At 41.1% G+C, this 21,140-nt stretch overlaps 1 long non-coding RNA gene across 1 annotated transcript in view; it reads right to left on the reverse strand.

The window, feature by feature from the left end:
- Nucleotides 1-10,042: 10,042 nt before the first annotated feature.
- Nucleotides 10,043-21,140, reverse strand: part of LOC116700747 (uncharacterized) — a 20,310-nt gene continuing 9,212 nt past the window's right edge. The window contains exons 2-3 of the long non-coding RNA XR_004334721.1: nt 12,896-12,900; nt 10,043-10,054 (exon numbers count right to left, since the gene is read on the reverse strand). This is a non-coding gene — a long non-coding RNA (uncharacterized LOC116700747). The remainder of the gene's footprint in view (nt 10,055-12,895; nt 12,901-21,140) is intronic.

Genomic DNA, 21,140 nt, shown 5'->3' on the forward strand with positions numbered 1-21,140 from the left:
ACAAGTCAAAACATATTAGTGTGATTAATTGAATCACTACGTGTACCTTTTTCTTTTAGCGTGGCTGGATGACGGAAACTTGGTACAAAAGTAAAAATTTTCAGATAAATGCCATTTTAAAGCATAACTTAACGGACAGGAACTCATTTTTGTTGACTCATATGTGTGTTCTGTTAATACCAGATGCTATGTTGCACAAATGTCGGACAACTTTGGTGTAATTTGACTGTGTTATTGCGTGTTTTTACACGTTCTTACGTTTTTTCACTATAAAGCCACTGAAAGTTTCTGCTGTTTCAATCCTGTCGGCTCTCTGCAGCGGGCAGCGCTGCTGCTCAGTTCCCCCTGCGACCAATGTGCAAACACACACATAAACATACAAAACAAAACAGAGATAAGACGTACAGGATGACCTAAATTGAGGACAGCTACATTATTGCAGGTGCAATGATAAGTTAATGTCCAATAAGTACTTTATCAAACCATATGACAGGAAATTATGCCTTTTAAGGACAGGATATAGTTCTCCTAGAGACAAAGCAATTTCTGTTTTTCAGCTTTATGAAGCAAAAAAATGGCTGGTAAAAAGTGACTGCCACAGTTATCAGCTGTATCACAATGCCCCAAAAAAGTTAACTTCAGGCCCTGTCCACAATGTTCCACTTTGGGGATTGCTCCGTTGCCACTGGATATTCCGCCGGATGTCCCTCATTTCTGCCAGATGTCCGTCCCCTTCCTCTCTCTCTGTGTTGGCGTTCTAAACTCCGGTGGATTTCTGAGAACAATGGTTACCTGGTCCTCAGATCTCTGCAGGGTAAATCCAGACAGCTAGCTAGACTATCTGTCCAATCTGTTTTCTGTTGCACAACTTAAGCAACTTTTGATGTTCCACCAGAACAAGCTCCTTCCTGAGACTATTTTGCAGCGGCACCAATGTTTTGGACTGCCCAAGACGATTGTAATTCTTTTAAAGAAATGCCAATAAACCAGAAGACGGAATGCTGTGTGGACTAGTCAGAGCCTCCTGCGGAGTGCTGTGGAGGAAGATCTGGGGACGGGAGACTAACATGTCCCTAAATTATGTGGATGCAGTGTTAGAATGCAAAACCAGCTGATCAGAAACAACAGAAAGGTATTAGCCCTCCTTTGGGTCAATACATCCCCAACATCCTGAGCTGGGAAACAGACCATGCAGGGTGGATAAGAGGCCATCGGTTTCTTAGTGTCCAGAACAAACCAGGACGAGAGGCCAGATAGAAAATATAAATGGATTTTATTCACAAAGTCTGCATAGATTAAAAACACTAATAACAAACAGCCACCAGCGCCAGCGTGGAACTACACAGTAGCGAAAACAGTAAAGTGCAGTGGCACCGACATAATCACTTGATGTGAATAGCAAAATTGCACTGGAATAATTTAGAGGCTATTTGTATGCGTTAGGACCTAATACAGGCAATAAAAGAACAATATAAATACCACTGCACACTTTAAAACTCACACATTAATTACATGCAGGGGATAATAGAAGGTAACACCTCAAACCACACTGGCAATCAATAAGGGGTCTCTAAAGCTATCTTTTAGCCTATAATCAGCCCTAAAATTGCGCACGTCAGCAATATTGCACTTTACTCTTTAATAATAATATTTTAAATGAACAAAAACAAACCCAACCAAGACAGAGAACAAATTGTAGAAATAAGTAGCTGTTACTTTAATAGAATATTAGAAAAAACATGTTTTTAAAACTTGTATTTATTGAGTTTTTGTACAGTTGACAGACAAGAACAGTATAACAAGGCACACATCATAAAACAGAAAAAAAGACAAGGGATCAAATATAGCAAGACAACCATAACGCAACAAACACATATACACACATGTACGTATCACACATACAGAAGAATAAAAATAAAAATCACATACAAATCAACAAACAGCAGTTGTTTATCTCAACGCCATACAGTACAGATGGCACACAAAAGATAATTTAAATAATTAATAAAAAAGAATAACAATAACTCCTCTTCGTCCAGCTTCAACCATCCACATCCATATTGTTGTTCTCAAGAAATTTGAAGAAAGCATTCCAAATTTTCCAAAACTTGTCAAGCCTATTTTTTTTTTATTTTTTTTTTCTAAAGCTGAGTAAAAAATCCTTCCCCTCAACCATTTCAATGTGCCGCAAGGTGTGTCCAATTTCCATGAGTAAGCAATGCATTTTTTGGCTTCTAAAAGGCAGATATTCAGTAGAGATCTAACTTTTTATTAGAGGTTATAAAGCCGTCTGGGTAGAGATTTTCTCAGTTACATTCTACTATATTTGATAGTTGTCCCGGTACTTACAATCATTAGCTCCGCTCCAAGTTGGAGCTTATCTAAACAGACAGACTTGCGAGCCGAGAGAGCGAGAGAGCGAGAGAGAGAGAGAGAGAGAGAGAGAGAGAGTGCAAATTACCTGTGTCCCTAAATAACCTCCACCCTTCACGGGGCCATGACGTCACACCCATGACAATGGTGAGAAACAGTTTTGAGAACATTGTAATAATTCAACTCTCATGATCCACCTTCCTTTCCCACAAGCTTCTGGTGATAAGTCCTTCCCCATTAAATGAGAAGCACACAGCCCGAATCTATGACAGAACCTTGCATGTCGAAGAGCTGCCAGACAAGATTATAGATTATCCTTTCTTTTCTGTGTAAGATGAACAATTTTACAGTTTCCATGAAGCGCCGTGGCTTAGAGAGATGGATCTTCTACAACAACAATGAGACATCAACGAGAGAGCTGAGCAGCGCCACGTATTTTCTGGAAGTCCGCAGCAAGGACTTACATATTTCTAGAACAGTTTCATCACACATACGTATGAATATCTTGCTGCCCGGAAGCTGCTCTGTTCAACCATAGCATACCCAAACCATAGACATTTTCACAGTTGTTAACTTTTTTGCCAAGAATCACCCCAACATAACTCCAAGTAAACAAAGACCCATTTCATTATGAACTTCAGGAAAATGTGTTAAATTTACTGTTCACACACATTAATATTGCAGGAATAAAAGAGCTTCATGTTTCGGATACTTTTAGATTCATTAAACTTGTATTACAACCAACTCCCTGGCCCTCGTCCCTGGCCATGCATGTTTTATAAATCTCACTGTGTTTTTTTGCTCATCTTTAACAAAAACTTAATTTTTTTCCAAGAACATGTTGATGCATTGGTTTAAAAATATATATATATATATATTTTTTCTACTTTTACGCCTCACGTCCACACTACTCTGGCGTTTCTGTGCACCTAAATTGGAGACATTTGGTTTTGAGGTTGCTGTGTAGTCTGGACGGACACAAACGGAGACTTTTGGAAACGTTGATGCACGTCCGTCAGTTTTATCGGTTGGGTAGCTTACAGACCTTCCAGTAACAGTTCCACTTTGGTGGCTCTGTCTGTGTGGCGTTTGTATGTTCTCCCTGTGTTTTTGTTGGTTTCCTCTGGGTGCTCTGGTTTCTTCCCACCATAAAGACATTTTTTTGCATTCTAGGTAGGACTACATTTGAAAAATAGCCAACAGGCTAACAGTGGTGCATTTACAGAAATATTGATTAATGTTGTCCTAATCAAATAAATGCATCTACATCTTACTTTTCATAATTGTTGCTCTTTCTCTAAGTATTTTCTGTCATTTAACCCTTGTGTTGTCTTCCCGTCAAAATTGAAAGTCAACACTGTTGTTGACGCTTTTTAATCAACGTTTGTCACTTTTTTTTTACGTTTAACACTACGTAACACTAACTTATTAATTTTAGTTTTACAGTTTTGGGGGGATTTTATGGTCAATAAACCTCATTTTTAGGAAATTATGCCTAACGTTTGAGTTAGAAAAGCAGAAAATAGGAATTCTTTTGACTAAAATTAAAGGAATGTATGTTGATCGATAATCACAAACTGGAAATGTCAACTTTTACTCAATACTATTTCAAAACCACTTCAATTTGTTTTTCAAATGCTTCAAAATTGAAAAAGAAAATAGAGATTTGTTCTTTGTTTTTTGGAATCAATCATGTTATTTTGGGTAGTTAAAAAGAACGCTGATACAGGAAAATGGGTCAATTTGACCTGTGGACAACATGAGGGTTAAACTTCTGCATTCATTCATTTCAACCGCAAAGTAATGTCAGACAATCTGCTTCCTGTTAACACCGGCACGCACATGCCCAGTGTGTGTGTATGGTCATGTAATATGTGTTGTCAGGTGTGTTAATATGGACGCAGATTAGTTCTGCTGTTGGAGCTAAAGCTCTTGTGTGGACGGAGATCATTTCTGTCTCAAAAATCTAAACATAAGAGCGTAGATGTAGCCGAAGGGTGTCCTCATTCTGAATGTAATGTCCAAAGAAAATCTCTGGCCTCAATGCTGCAGCTCATTGTCATGTCAGCTGCTTTTTCTGTCAGAGTTATGACAGGCTGAGGCCTATTCCCCTGGATGAGTGTCAGTTGAGATGAAGTGTGGTTAATGTTTGACTTGTCCTGAGCAGCGAGACGTGCTTTGTGCCAGCACCTGCAGTCAGACGGCATCAGAAAGGTAGCATTGTGCCACTAGACGCCACACAGCACCAGGGTGGAACATCTGTGCCTGTGTCTGGTCCTGTGCACTTCTGGGGTCTGCTGCTGCAGTTTGGCCCCTTGGGAACCTCTGAGCTGGGGTAAAAGACAGCCGGATGCATCCCCCACCCCTCTCTCCCAGCTGGATGTTGGAGGGCTAAGAGCAGGCAAGCAGCCAGATCCAGCATCCCAACCAGGCTGCAGGTGTATAATACCACCCCCTTAAGTCTTGGCCTCCTGCAATGATACATCTGATAGACTGATACACAACTGCCATTAGGAAAGAAAATGGCAGTAATTGGGATTTTTTTGGCATTAACCATCATGTGTCACTAACCTGGAGCAGTTGGCACAGTCCATCAGTAGAGCTGGGTGCTGGCCACTGCCCATATGCCAAAGTGCCATAATTGGTGCTTCTGTCCTATACATTATGTGTGCAGACCAGAAGGACAGGCCCCATGAGCAAAATGGCCACTGTCTCCCTCTGGGGCACTGTGTCCAATCATCCCTCTCACAAACTGGCTCTCCAGGAAACCCTGCGGCCCATTTCCTCATTTCTTCCAATTGCCTCACAACTTCAAAGCCGACTTCAAAGCGCTCGGACTGCTTGCTATCATGGCTGAAACCTAGACAAGCCTGGCTTTTAAACAGAATAAGGAATCTTTGTGCGTCATCTACATTTATTTCTTCTCATTGGCAATCACATAGCAGGCAGCCTAACTGCCAGTGACAGAGTCAATATGCTTTAGTCAGGGGATTATCCCATCTCCAGAGGCCTAAGTTACATGCCGAGCCACGAGGGGAGGAAGTTAAACAAAGAACTAGCCGCACCCCATAGCCGGACTATCTAAACCCTGAGCAAACGCTGGGTAATTGCACAACAAAAGCACAATTAGCCACGGCCCGCGGATATTAAGTGGGAAAAGATGGACCTGTCATTTATCCTATCATACATTTGCATCTCATGAATTCCTCTCCACACACCTTTACACATCAATTTTATTCAATTCTTACTTTTGTACTATTTTATTTTCCGATGAATGCAGATTAATGCAAAGTAGTCATTTAAATATGCATTAGTATTATAACCGGCCCCACCTTCTCAAATCCAAGGTGGTAATTTTAGCGAGGCTCAGACCATTTCTGCTCCCTCGGGTTGGACTCCTCCAGTCCGACGGCGGACTGAAGGAGTCTGAGACTGACCCTGTGTATCGCCCTGCAGCGAGACTTGGATGCGACTTGCCATTTAACGAGATTGGTTCACATTCTCACAATCAGTGTAGTGGACCTTGGAAAACACTGGAGTTCATTCCAATCAGAGTCGGAGAGAGAGAATATTACGGTGCAAGAGTGAAGAGGTCTGCGTCTTATTGATTGGAGCTAAAAAAGATGAGTTATTTGTCAGCCTCAGAATTTTTAAGGAGGTGAAAACTTTCGAGCTTGATTGCTTTCCCACAGTGCTGTGCGCAGCGGACAGCCAGCTTTAAACAGACTACTCTTTCCAGGGGAAAATCAATGGCATGCTGCAGTCATAGCTTTGTAAGTGACAGATTTAGCCACCTTTGTTGTCATTCTCGACAGCATGTTATCTGATCCATCTGAAATCTTATTTTATGCATTAAAAAAAACATTAAAATGGCATAGTACTCAAAAAATCTAAATAAATTCTCAATTCTCTCACACTGACCATTCATCTTGCCAGTCAGCTATGATAAATTAGACCGTGTTGGCAAATAATATATGATTCAAGGCTTTCAGCCTTCCTTAAAGGGGCATTTTAGCAAGTTAAAAAAATGTGGGCACACTAGAGATTGAAAACCTAAGTACTTTCACATGCATTACCCATTGAGGTGTGTCTTGCCTAAAATGCCCTCGAAGCAACTAAAACAACTGCATCACACACCAATGGCTGCCACGCCGCCTCCTCTCTAAGTGCCAGTGCACACCAGCCAGCTGGGCCCCCCCGCCCGCCACTAGCTCTCTGTGAGGCTGATGAGCCAGGCACTGTAACAGGTAGACTCCCCAGGTGCTGGGACGTCCTCCCAGCTTGCTAAGCAATTGCGCCCAGGATCGACAAAGCTGAGCTTAATTAACCAAGGGGGTGGGCTACTACTGGCCAATAATGAGCCATGGTGAGAGTAATGTCATAGCATGAAAGGATGTGGAAGTGGGGGTCCAGTGGTCTTTTTTTATTTTTTTATTTTTGGCAGTGAATTATGGATTTTAACCATCTGGCCATGCAGGAGGGGCCAGGAGAGGAAAATGATATGCCTGACAGACGACTTTAACAAAGACGTTGCAAGAGAGAGGGGCGTGGCGGAGATCACAAGCTGAATTATAGCAAGCGTGACTGGGCTATTGTTTGGTGTGATGGGTTGGTTATTCACAGCTGGGGCAGCCCAAATTGTTCTTTTATATTCTTTTATTCTCCTTTATTATAGCCAGAGGGGCTGGGAAATGATTAACAGACAGCACAACAAGACAGACTCTTTGTCAACCTTTCCCTCTCAATTTAGTCCCCGTCCATTTATTTTCACCACTGTCTCTGTGATGCAAATGCAAAGGCTTGCTTGGTTAACTGTGCCATCACTGGTCAGGCCCCAGAAAATTGGTTGTAATAACACAGCGGGTGCAGCGAGTGTGCCAAAATCTTTGTTTGTTTGTTTGTTTGTTGTTTGTTTTTGCTTCTGTTTACACACAAAACTTCACAATGTGGCTTGTTTCCACTGGAAACTTAATTAGGAAGAAAAGTTTTGCCTGGATCTTTGCAAAACTCTCTCAACAGACTTCTCCGCAGTCATCTTGGATAATACTTTTACACATGCCAATTCAACAACAAGGCTCATGCAGCTAGCCAAGTGGGCCACCATGGTTCATGCTAAACCCCCTCCTCCTCCTGCTCTGCTTCTCTCTTATGCTTCTTCCATCTGGTGTCCATTTTGCACCTCTTCTGGCCCTTAGGGGGGGTTGGGAGCAAGAGGAAACAGGACCAGCTTAACAAAATCTCTCTAAGTTCACCGGCCCCTCCTGCCACTCCATAAACACAACTAGATTGACTTTTCATGGCAATTAGGGTGGAGGGATGAGTGGCTATTTTCCAGGCACCCACTGGTTTTCCTCTGCCACTAGTACCAACACTCACATCTTTCACACTGAGGCCATTAGCACGGCTGGCCCGCTGGCAAGGACTAATTGTTGGCCTCTCAGGAAATGACAGTGGCTCTAATGGCCGCGTCGTCATTTAGAGGCTGCTGAGATCAGAGACGCTTAGTTTACAATGACCGCAGGCGTTCAAGTCACAGCCGACATTCTTTTTTACGGGACAAGTTTCAGATGCCATCATTGGATATTTGTGTCAACTGAACTTGCTTAGCACTTTGATCTCTCTTTGGTAGTTCAAATGGACCAATATAAAGTTCCATTATCATTGTACAATCACACTTTACAATTTGATTTCAACCATTGACAACTATCTATTTAACCCTTCTCTTTGCTTTTTATTAATGTTTTTGAACACTTTTGATGCTTTTTGTCAAGGTTTGTCACTTTTTTTGACATTTTCAAAACTACGTAACACTAACTTATTAACTTTAGTTTTACAGTTATTTTTGGAATTTGTGGTCAATAAACCTCATTTACAGGAAATTACACCTAATGTAAAGCAAAAATTTGGAATTATTTAGACTAAAATTAAAGGAATGGATGTTGATGGATGATCACAGACTGGAATATGTCAACTTTTACTCAATACTATTTCAAAACCAACTTTAATTTGTTTTTCAAATGCTTCAAAATTTAATAAAACACTCAAATTAATGAAAGTAGAGATTTGTACTTGCCAAAGCGCATTTTTTTAAATCAATCATGTTATTTGGGTAAAAAGAACATTGATATGGGAAAACGTGTCAGTTTGACCCGAGGACAACATGAGGGTTAAGGTTTTAGAGTCTGTCCGATTGTAGTTTCTTGGCAACCCCTGAGTTTGACTGCCGTTGTCCTCTCATGGACAAACTCAGCTAAAGAACTTATGGGCTTTTCAGACAATATACAAAGAAATATAGATAGAAATACAGGAAAAATGGTTTGGGCCGTTATTCCAGAGTTGTAAAATCTTGTGACTGAGAACTAACCTTCAGGCAGTGTATTTGCATCTGATAAGCCTTTAAATTCACAGATCAGTTACTTAAACTGGACTTGTCTAGTCAGTAAGTGACTCAACACATCCACACACAGGGCTGTTTTTGCTGTAAACGCCCGCTAAGGAGTGTACAGTATAAAGTAGGGCTCTCAGGATGGCAATGTCATCACTAGGTGTGCGCCACGAGGGGTCTTAAAGGAGTTAAGCCTCGCAGGTGTACAGTATATTTTACCCTTCATAAAGATTCGACAGCTCGCTGACATTATGTCTTTCAGAGGCTGTAGGCTCAGTGTCAGAGTGATATGAGATGATGTAAGAAATCCATAGTCGGGAAGGGGGGTAAAAATGCTCCAAAGTTAGGCTGAATTGTATTTTGTCAAAAAAGTTGCCCCCTTACAAATATTTTACAGCAACCAACAGAACAACAAGGTCAACAGAATGGTTTCTAGGGGCCACTAAGTAGGGTTTTTAGTTTATTGGTGTAGAGCAACATGCCTATACCACAGAACATGTTGGATTGGCCAGTTGACGAAAAAGTGAGAAAGCAACTTACTTTAACCACTGTCTTCCTTATGTCACTTCAGATAATCTAAACCATAACACCTTCAGTCTTTTTATTGAACATCATGTTCAAGAGTTCAAGACACACACTAAAAGCATTTGCATGTATTACATGAATTAGAATACAAATAAAATCTAGATTTGATCTCTATGGAGACCCTGCCCCTAGTGACCCCCCACAACCCAATCTCCACCCCTCATGTTCTTGGTTCCCCTACACACACACACACACACACACACACACACATTTACATTTACATTTACACACAGGCCAACTCTCTCTTGCACAATGCACAGCACATCCTCTAATTTAGTCACTGAGCATTTCATTGAGATCATTAAGAGTCTTGTTAAGATTTTATGCTTGATCAGCCCTAAAGTTACAGCCTGGTGCTGTGAGCCTCTATGCAAATGTAAAACATGCCAAACATGTTTCAGTGTATATACTAGGTAGCACTGCACAGCAAGATTTGTACATATTGTATGCATGTGTTTTATTTTAAAAAAGGCTTTCTGGTTGAATTCTGGTGCAGTAATCTTGGTTTACCATGACTTTGTCTCAATGTGTATTAAATCACATGGCACATCGGAGCTTAAAGCACAAAAATACTAGTGTGAAAAAGTATGTATTACTCATTAATGGCAAAGTAAGTGCTATTTTTTTATTCTCATCAGGCACTGACTGAAGTGCTATTAAATGCCATTGGGATTTCTGCCCCTTTCGGTCATTTTTATTCCATTGTTCATCCTTTTAACATGCAAATGGAAGCACAATGACAGCAGCACAAACATCACTGTATGAGGAAAGCCTATTTTATTCATCCAATATGAAGGTCCTACCCAAACAGACAAAAATCACACATTAATTTAGGATGACTCATCAGTGAGACTCGCATATTAAAATACAAAGTTTGTTTTCCTGAGGAAATGAATAGATTATTTGCATTGCCCTGTTAGCAATGTCGGCATCTGAACGAGATAACAAGGCAGATCTCAATTCAGTCCAAAACTCACTACTGAACCAGCAGCATGGCTCTGGCAAGATATCGGTCCAAATATGTCCAAATGCTCTAGACATTGTTAGAATCTTAATTCTTAAAGATGAATAATTTGCTCCATCTAATATTTGATACAACTGAATGTGTAAAGCGGATGACACTGTCAATGAACACACTCCCTTTTTTTAAATTAAAAAGCCTATATAAAAGCTACATTTTCAATACTGACACTCATAACTAGACTGATTTCAGTTTTGAATATAAAAATGAATTTATTATGTAATCAAAATGCACTTTGAAAGGACAGGCGTTGTCACAAAATCTGCACTGAATGCATGAACTATTATTTCTCAAGCTTTTAGACTGTTCCATATCAGGCTGTTCTCATGAACCACTTGCACATATTGCTATGAAAGGTAATGCACTTTAGTTCATATGTATTCCACGTAGTTATTAATGTATGCACCACATTGACTGCTGCTGTATAACTGCACAAATGTCTGCATAAAAGAGGAAGTGATGGCTCCTACAACACAGGGCTTCACAGGGAGCAGAGATCATGTCATGAAGAAGTTAAGAGGAAAACACAAGACTTTCACCCAGGAAACGGGGATTAGTGTCCCGGGAGTATACTTAATGGGGCCGTTGTTCCAACTCAAACCACAATCTTTTTTTCTAATCCTAACTAGTCATTTTGATGACTAAGTGTAACTGTCTTCGCCAGTCATCTTTCGCCAGCTAAACTCAATTGCCACGACCGCTGATCTGACCGTAACACCACGTTGCTCTGTACCCGGCTCACAATCACCACTTTGTGGGCTAAATGGTTGTCACGTGATAATTTTGTGTGATATTAAGAGAATTGTTGTGCATACATATTTTAAAGATATCACACAACCCTGTTTATGAGAATGCGCTGCAGCCCATTTTGACTCAGTCAGTCAAAGCTGAAAGTCTTTCTCAAAGCCACTTCTCTTTATCGCTATTTTCTTCTTTGTGATATAGCCGAAAGCAACAAAGACTAATGGATGTCATCTAATTTCACATAATCAGGGTACTTCATTATCAGCGTGCAGAGTGCCTGAATGTGTTACCCCAGACAGATGTAAGAAACTTCTTCATAACAAAAGAAAGCTTTGGTCAACCTCTTGTCAACACTAATGTGAGTGTTATCTCTTTAAACTCTCATCCCCTGTTTGTTCATCAACAGAAAGCTCATGTGTTTGTCTACCCAAAGCCATGAGTGATTACTGTTCATTGGAAGGGGCAGCCCTTTAATTAGTCAGGGGTCTCTGGGGAGCCATTACCACGGGGGAATCTTGCCCCTCTTTATTAGCCCATTTTAATATTGACTAAGAAAAGAGATACACAGGGTGGGGCAATGTGATTTCCTCAGACGGGACACCAGCTCCTGTAAATATGCATGCTGGGATGTGGGCTGCGGAGTAGTTAAGGGGGGTGGTGGTGACAGGGGTGATGAATGACCCGGGTCGGGCATCATCTGGGGTCCCTCACACCGTTACAAAAGGACTTGCACCATCCATTGGACTTAATAAAGATAATGCAGAAATGTAGGGGAAAATGAGAGGTGTATGTAACATTTCTGATTAAAGGGTTAGGAAAGACATTTAGACAAGGACGATACCTACAAAACATCTGGAGCTTGGGGCTCAAAGTGAGATAGAAGAACCTCCCTAATACACAATTACCACAGCCAACTTGTATCTGTAGAATTACAACCAAATGACAGCATTAGAGTAAACTGTGGGAGTCAGAATCATTTCTCCTGAAAATGAAGTAATTCCTGTCAAAGTCACCCTTTTCTCTGGTACCAAAGTTACAGAAGGGTGAACCATCAATGTGCAGACGTTAATTCCTGCCAAGGACAGGCTTGATCTCTTCCAATTTCATCCCTACACCTCCTTGAAAGCTACTTTAATTAAAAGTCAGAGTGGAAAATGAACACATTTCACTCTAAAACTCTCTCTGGCTCCTCTCTCTGTTGAAAAAAATTTCAAACATCTACCCTTGTTGCCTGACTCAGCTGCTCTTTTCCAATGATATCAAACCAAGTGGTGCATCAAAGGGGATGACTAATTACCAGCCCTGATGCATGAATTTTAGCCATCTTGTTTGGGAATAAAGAGATTAAGGAATTGAGAGACGTATGCTGTCAAGTACCAACCTTGGAGGGACCTGAGATCATCTTTGCATCTTTCACTGCCAAAGTGGCTTCAGTGTTGTATCAAGCCAGAAACCTCCCGTATGCAATTACAGCGGGGGATTATGTCGCTTATTCCACACTGGGAAAAACTCAAATTGGCCACAGTGTGTGTTTAAGTGCGTGTTTTTTTGTGCATGTGCAAGTAGAAGGTTTTTTTTTATTGGCAGCTGATCCCCTCTCAAAGCCTCTGTTTCATCATGCAGGCCTGACATTGTGTTTTGGCTGGAGCAGCCTGGTAAACAGCCCTTAAGGAGTCAAAAAGACTGCTATATTCTGTTTTGAGTGATCAGTTAGGGTTTTTCTGACGTTTATGAGATGTGACGTTAAAAAATATGAGTATTCAGGTGCTTCTGCATGGCAAAACAACACACCCTCCACCCACTTTGGTGGTGTCAGAGAATGAAAAGATTAATTCAAACTACAGCTGAATGTCATTGAGGAGATGGCATAGTCTATAAACTCTAAAGAAAAAAAAAGATTTGAAATATTTCATTTAATCCAGAAATACAGATCTGAATGTGCATTATTTCATACAATGAAAACAAATTGGAAAGAGTTGACTTGATCTTGATCTGCTTGAATGTAAAGCAATGATTTAGGGTGAACACACACTGCAGTTGTCATGTATAGATCATTTGGAGGCATGCGATCTGAAAGTGGAGACTCCATAGTCTTCCAGCTTCTTTTTGGAGACAAAAAAGCATCAGACAACTTTTTTTCACATTTTTAGTAGTACTGCACAACACTTTTACACACACTCACACACTAGTGATCCCCTTTAATCTCTGAAAGGACAGAAGGTTCAGTTTCCATGTAGTCTGGATCAATCAAATTTCCCGGGTGAAGCCTGAGGGGCCTGAGGAGCCTAAGGATGTCGCGCCAGATGTCCTGCAAGCTCATGTCCTTCCTCTCTCTGTGTGTTGCCGTTCTCAAAATCCCTTCACATTGGGAAACCTTCGAGCTAGTGAGCTAAACACTGAAAATTGTCAAGTTTTTAGGTAAATTTGGATGGTAGAACAAGGCAGGCCTGCTTGGTACTTTTCGGGGAATAAATGTGAAGATTCAAATGGAATATGTTTAGGGCGTGTCCCCTCTAACTGGGACATTTTGGGACTGATTGGTGGGATTGCTGTGGATGAAGTACACTCAGAGATATACTGGGACAATGGGGTGTAACCATGCATCAGCTGATTTAACAGCTCAGGTTACTGTATTGTGCGAAAAGCAAACTTCATTTAATATTGTATGGGTTGTTTTGTTTTGCGGGGTGTAAATGTTCCAGCAGAACAAGTTCCTTCCTGAGACTATTACGCAGAGCAACCGTCTCTGAGTCCGGAGTTTAGCGCCACCCAAGACAATTGTGATTGGTTTAAAGAAATGCAAACAACCCAGAGTTTGTTTCTCCCACCCCAAAGTGCATCTGTGGTGTAGCCAGACCTTACTCCACAGTGCTGTGCCAACGAGAGACTAGTTTCCATGTGGTACATAAAGTAGTCACAAGCTCTCTTTGGGTCAAGTACAAATAATCTGACAGATTTGCAATTTTTTGGAGAACAAATAAAAAAAGAGTGAGAATGAGCTATGGTCTGTCAGCTGGCTGGTTTTCTCTTTAAGTTACCTCTCCTCTTAGCCACAGAGGGGTCCCATGTGCGGCAGAGATTGAGAGGCATTAGTGCTCCATGGTAATCAAAGGCAGAGGATAGAGAGGGAGGGAAGCAGGGATATAAAGGGACTCGGTTGGGCGCCAAAGCAGCCCCTCTGCACCCAGTGCCTTTTAATTAGGGCTCACAGCAGGGACCATGCACAGACAGACACACACACACACACACTGCTCATCACTCACACACAGATGCACGCGTGGAGGCTACTCATATAAACTGACAGTCACATACCTTTTTCTGCTTCATTATTCAGTATTTGTCATCTCCATTTTCTGTTAAATTGGGGGTTTGCTGTCCTGGAGTTGTCAGTGGAGCAAAGAGGATGTTCTGTGACCCTTTTCTTCCAGGTAATCCTGCTGTGTCATGGGCTTTTTGTCTAACATGGGGATTATAGGTGTCTTATATGTTCAGCCGCCTCAGTTCAAAACCTCTAAAGCCTCTGTCTCTAATGTCTTCCTCCAAAATATACAAATCCATGTTTGAATGAAATTGCACAGAAGTGACAGATGATTAATACAAGTCTATGCCTAAGGTTTGGTCAGTTATAATATGATGTGGCAAGATATTTTTCTTTGGTTGAGAAGTTCAAATAATCTCATATTGGTGATGCACACAGTTTTGAACTGGACATGTTTCATCTAAATTATTTAAAGTGTGCCTTTTTATTAGCCCTTGTGTTGTCCTCCCGAGTCAAAAACAGACAAAAAAATTTCCACTAACTCCATCTTAATACTACTAGTTTTACACTTCTTTTTAGAATTTATGGTCAATAACCCTCATTTATATAGAATTATACCTAATATTTGAGTTAAAAAAAGCAGAAATTATGAGTTGTTTTGACTAATAGTTAAGATCAAAGGAACATACAGATGAGTTTGGTCAGGAATGAAAGTGATCAATTGTATTTGCAAAGAGCATCGTAAGGAATCCAATCCAATTTTTGTGGTAATTTGGTTGAAAAGAAACTCATCTTTCAGATATAGACATTTTTTTAAAGGGGTCAAATTTGACCCGAGGACAACAGGAGGGTAAAAAATGACAGATCCGTAAGTGTGTGTGTGTGCCCCATGCAAGCTGAGTCCTTTGCAGCAGTCCGGGTTTAAATCCGACCTGCGGCACTTTTGCTGCATGTCATCCCCTCTGTCTCTCCCCCCTATCCTGTCAATCTGCTGTCAATGTCTAATCAAATGAAAAGCCCCCCCCCCAAAAAAAATGACAGATGACAGTAAACCCACAATAACTAAAGCTGTAATCCTACATCTGGGAATTGACCCATACATTTTCCATCACAGCTGCATAGTTTCAAGCATAAACTTTAGTATCTCAGGGCATTCGATTTATTGACAAGATCAATCTTTTTTCAAGCCGAGGCACTGAAACACAGTTCGCCATCTGCCTGTACTCCTCTGTTTGCTGACATTCGGTCAGCGACCTTTAACCTGGCAGAGAAATGTCATGAGAAAAGTCGCCCTAATATACAGACCCAAAAAAACCTTTAAAAAAACATTCAAACTGACAGGGTAGTGTTGAATCCTAATGTGTTGTAACACAAGAACAGCCATCTTCAAGTCATTCCTTCCTCCGATAAATATGACCAAGATCAGGCATAGTTGGAGTTTGGATGGTTTTTCACTGGGACTAGTTAATTAGGGCGGTGCTATGGTTTTTACACGCCAGGTGCACACTTCATATGAGTTCATATCAACAGAGGAGTGCTGACAGTGCAGGAGGGAGGGAGGAGGCTCTGTGATACATGAAGGTCAAAAGTGATACACTCTTATCCGTTTCATTTTAGTCACATGAAAGAGGTATTTAGAATAGACGTTCAGGATATCATCAAACTTTTGGTTCCGGTGCTGTGTCTAAAAATAGCCTTTAATGGAAATATCAATTTTGAAAGTGTAAAACAATACCAGCTTATCTGTGCAATTCTTCAGCAAGGCTAATTCAAGGCCATGACAGTTACTCAGGGATCTGCATCTCTTTGTACTTGCAAGTGTAAAGCCAGTGGGTGGTCGACAACTATTCTGTGAACTTTGAAAGCATGCTGATATTTGGACTTTTTAGCATTCACCTAATTGACCAGAGATGTCCTTGTCCTTTCTCTGTACGTTGACAGATTTTAAAAAGCTGAGTTCAATGATACATGAATCAAGGGCAAAGATATGGCCAAAGGGGGAAGTTCACACTCAATTGACAATAAATTGAATTGAACTTATCATCAGCAACATATATTTAACAAGTATTCCCACATTGAAGTTCAAACAGTGCCTGAATAGTTGAACACTTCATGCAGTGAATGTGGGGAAATCGTGTCTGTGTACACAAATCAATAGATGAAATTCCGTGACTATTTCCCAATCTGCCGTGAGACTGGGTTGATACACTTATTGCAACAAAATATCAGCATTAAACAATTTATATACAAAATGTGTGATATTAGGGGAAGAGACACAGAGACAAAGTTGCAGCTTACACATGGCCTTGTTGTTTAAATGTTGCCAGATTTTTCCTGATTGCATTTTAACTGATTTCAGTGCTTGAATTTGATCTTTAAGCAGCAAACATATATGACCTCAGAACATTTAGGCTACGTTCAGACTGCAGGCAAATCCAGTTGTTTCTCAAATCAGATTTTTTGACTGTCTGCATATTTATATCTGTTATTTGCAAGTGATCCAATCAGATTTCTGTGTTCAGACACCACCAACCTATCTGCATAAGTTGCCGTGATAACGATGAATTCGTAGCTTAGGTGACGATATTTTGATTTCCAAAACACTCGGCCGGCCTCGAGACACATTCAGACGGGTTAATGAACATAATAATAATAATAATAGCTCTCCTTTCAAACGAATATGAAATAATGTTCTAAATATGACCTATTCTGTGTCAGCTTCAAAATCCAGCTTCAACTAAATATCTCTTAAAACCTTTTCAGTGTAATCTGTAGAAATCCGATTGTAACCCCATTTTAAATCACCGCAATAAACACATGTCATGCGTTTTTTTCCGTCCAGACTTTCTAAAAATCAATCTGGACACTCCAACAAATTTTGGCTCTCAGTCTGAACAAGACCTTAGTCTCAACACCTATGAATTGTGCGCTTAGCCTACCTGTAGACAAACAACACAAAAACAATTAGTTAATAATAAATCTGAAGTGAAGTGCACTGATTGAACTCCCCTTCCTCCTTTAATTATTACCAAATTGTACAGTTCTTTCCAGGTAACTTCATGGAAACTATTGAGCAATTATTCAGAAATTATAGACCCCTAAAATAAAGTCTTAACCATTAACACAATTGAACAACTGATACACTACTCTGTTGTCAAACTTTTCCTTCCAGTGGGGACCAATTATTGCATCTTCCAGAGTGGACAGCAGATCAGGTCAGCTGCAGAGGCTAATGCTGTATTGAGCTTTGGACAGGCCGTGGGTCAAGGGGCCAGGCTGGTTCAGCTGCTCCACACCTGGTGTCCCGCAAGGGTGGGCTGGGGGGGGGGAGGTGGGTGGCGGATCTCAGCACTCCTCTTCACCCTGAAGAGGTACCATCATCCCTCATGGAGTCCATCTATCCAACCTCCAACACCTCATGAATCACCAACCTCCCAGACCTCCCTCTCTGGGGTCTGCTGATCAACAGACAGCAATGACCATTAGCAGTCCTTCGCTCATTCCTGTCAACTGTTTTCCTTTGTCTTTTCATTGATGTCTGACATTTGGGGAATTGCAAAAAAAACATTGTCCACCTCATATTGCTGACCGCAGGAACACCTAATAGGGGTGTCTGATTTGAGATGATATGCACAAAAGCTCTTTCTGAAATCAGGTACATCTGTTTGCCATGAAATCTCACAATGTGCAATGAAAAAACGAATTACTAAAACCGAAGCACCACATTTAAGATTTTTGATTTATGAATATCATTTGGGATGACATTGCAAACTACATCATCACCGAGCAATTATTTGCTTCTTGGTTTAACATTCATGAGATGTTAATGAGCTGAGAAATGTCCCTAATTCCAAAAGCTGTCTCTGATATTTAGATTTAATTGGCTAATGGTACACAGCTGCTGACCATTTTGTGTGGCATACAAAAACTTACAGATGCACTGGTTGGAACATCTTTTTCTTTTTTCTCTCCCGTCATGTAGAACTGCTTCACAAACAAGGCAACATCTGCAGACAAGACTGATTTTGAAAGAGGCTGTGCGGATTATTTTTGGTACGCTTTGATTAACACAAATTCAAGGAGCTTAAATCGTGCAGTAAATTACAAACTAGGAAACCATTTATTTAAACCCAAGTCACATAGGATCCAGCCCAAAAAGTATATATGGATTAGTCTGACGCATCCAAAGACAAATAGCAGCTCTTCAGTTTAAGTGAAGCAAGTACTGGATGATGCATTGCCACTCCCTGTTCTTCTTCTTAAGTGCTTGAACTTGGATTCCCTCACTCCGGTCCACCCCCCTCCCCTTCAGCTACAGGGAGGCGTGACATGACTTTGGCCCTGACCCTGGGCCCTACCTGGATGTTTTGTTTGGAGCGGGTGGAGATCAGATGTTTTTGGTCATTACACCGCCTCTCATTATGTCTCACGTAGCTTCCAAATAAAACTAATGAGACAGTGTTTAATGTCCAGAGTCCCTCTCTGCCCTGATGTAAGGAGGGTGTGTGTGTGTGTGTGTGTGTGTGTTGTTGTGTGTGGTGTGTTGGTGTGTGTGTGTGTGTGTGTGTGTGTGTGTGTGTGTGTGTGTGTGTGTGTGTGTGTGTGTGTGTGTGTGTGTGTGTGTGTGTGTGTGTGTGTGGTGTGGTGTGTGTGTGTGTTTTAGGGTGGTCGAGCCCAATTACCCCAACGTCTCGTTCAGTGATGGCACCTGGGCCCTTGTCGCTCGGGGGAGGTTAGCTCAGGGTAGGGGAATCCATGGGGGGTTTAGGCTGGACCCAGCTGGAAGAAGTTAAAGAGCTAAATGCTGATGGGGCTGGCTTTGATAAGAGGTGTTTGAGTTTCTGCATAAGGGAGGGGTACTCATGGGGTTTCTTTTGTTTGGACAGTGCAAGAATCCAACAAAACTGTCCTATGTAAAATTCCAGAGTTGAAGTGAACGCATTCATAAAGGGATGGCTGTAAAAGGTTTGTAATGGAGCACGAGAGACCCGCGCTAGACCTATTAGTGACCTGCAAGTACACCGGCACAACCTTAAAAAACACATGTTAAATGTTGGAGGACATAATTGAGGCTCAGTTAGTGTTGGTGTGGTGGTGGGTGTGTGGTGTGTGGTGGTGTGGTGGTGTGTGTGTGTGTGTGTGTGTGTGTGTGTGTGTGTGTGTGTGTGTGTGTTAATGCGCAAATAAAAAGAGACATCAAACACATGTACTGTATGTCTGTACACTTCACATGCGCTAACAACACTGATGATAGAAACTGCAGCATTTGGACTGTCAATTTATATATTAATACAAATGATATGATACAACATAGTGCCAGTTTAAGCATTGCAGTATGTTGAAGGAACTTGTTTTGGTCGAACATGTGTACGTTCAAAAGTAGTTGTAGTCATGCAACAGAAAACTCAGATTGCACAGATAGTCTAGCTAGCTGTCTGGATTCACCCTGCAGAGATCTGAGGGGCACTTAACCAGAGTCCTCATGAATCCACTGGAGGTTCCAACACAAAGGAAGAGAAAGGTAACTGACATCCGGCCAAAAAGAAGGACATACCGCGAAATTTCTAGCGGCAATCGACCGATCCCGGAAATGGAAGGTCATGGATATAGACTAGGGGTGGACTGGATTGTCTCTGCAGCAAACAGTCAGTCAGTCAACCCCTGCACTCCTTAAATCAAACTAAAATTTGTCTGTGAGTGAGTGAGTTTCCAACACGTGGTTTCCGGTTAAGATGCCATCATTTTGATCACTGGCAGTTAGTTTGGCAATTTATTGAAGCCCAGTAGGTAGGACTGGGAGTTAGTTTGCAAGCATACGGCTCCTTACTGAAGTCAGTAGCCTAAATGTAACCTACCAGTTCAGAACCGGGATGAATCAAACTAGCTAAAGATTGCTATGTTTGCTAGGACTACAAGAAAGATCCCTGCCCATAATTGCAACTGGAGAGTAGATGTGGAGTTGAGTTTGTTGAGATAAGGTTTATTGTATTAAACCTCACAGCCACTAGGGTACACATGTGCTGTTTTTTTAAGTCTTAGTAGGATGTTACATTTTAAATAGGGTGACCAAATGTCCTCTTTTGACCGGCTATGTCCACTTTTGACGTACTGTCCGGGGCGTCTATAAACCCGGAGATTTATAAATTCATGAAAATGTCCGGTTTTCATGGGACCAACAGCATTAAGCGTGACTGGTGCTTTGCACACAATACTACGGTACTTTGTTGCGTGACGTAATTCCAGAGAGGCTACCTTATATATTTTACTTTATTATATATTATGCTAGCACATATGTTTCAGTGTCTGATAAAGGTGTTGGAGATCTCAAAGCTCTCATGGACACCGAAAAACCTTATCTTATTACATGAAAAAGGTTTTAAGAGCTATTTAGTTGAAGCTGGATTTTGAAGCGGCACAGAATAGGTTATACACATTATTTCATATTTCTTTATTTTCAAAGAGAGTTATTATTTAGTTTCAGGTTGTTTTATTACACAAGTTATTTTGTACCACTGAGGCATAATAAAAGCATGTCCATTAACCACTGAGAAGCCTGTCTGAATTTGTGTCTCAAGTGTCCTCTTTTTTGGAAATCTAAATATGGTCACCCTAATTTTAAAGCAAAACAGTAAAGTTCAAAACCACAAAGTGCTCACACTTCAACTGCTTTCTTTCTAATGGATAGACTTCTAAGACCTTTTTCTGTGTGATTTTCTCGTCTGCTACTATAGAAATGCAGTGGGGGGGGGGGCGCAATGACAGCCTGGTGTACT

This window comes from Etheostoma spectabile, chromosome 13, assembly GCF_008692095.1.
Source record: "Etheostoma spectabile isolate EspeVRDwgs_2016 chromosome 13, UIUC_Espe_1.0, whole genome shotgun sequence".
Taxonomy (NCBI): Eukaryota; Metazoa; Chordata; class Actinopteri; order Perciformes; family Percidae; genus Etheostoma; species Etheostoma spectabile.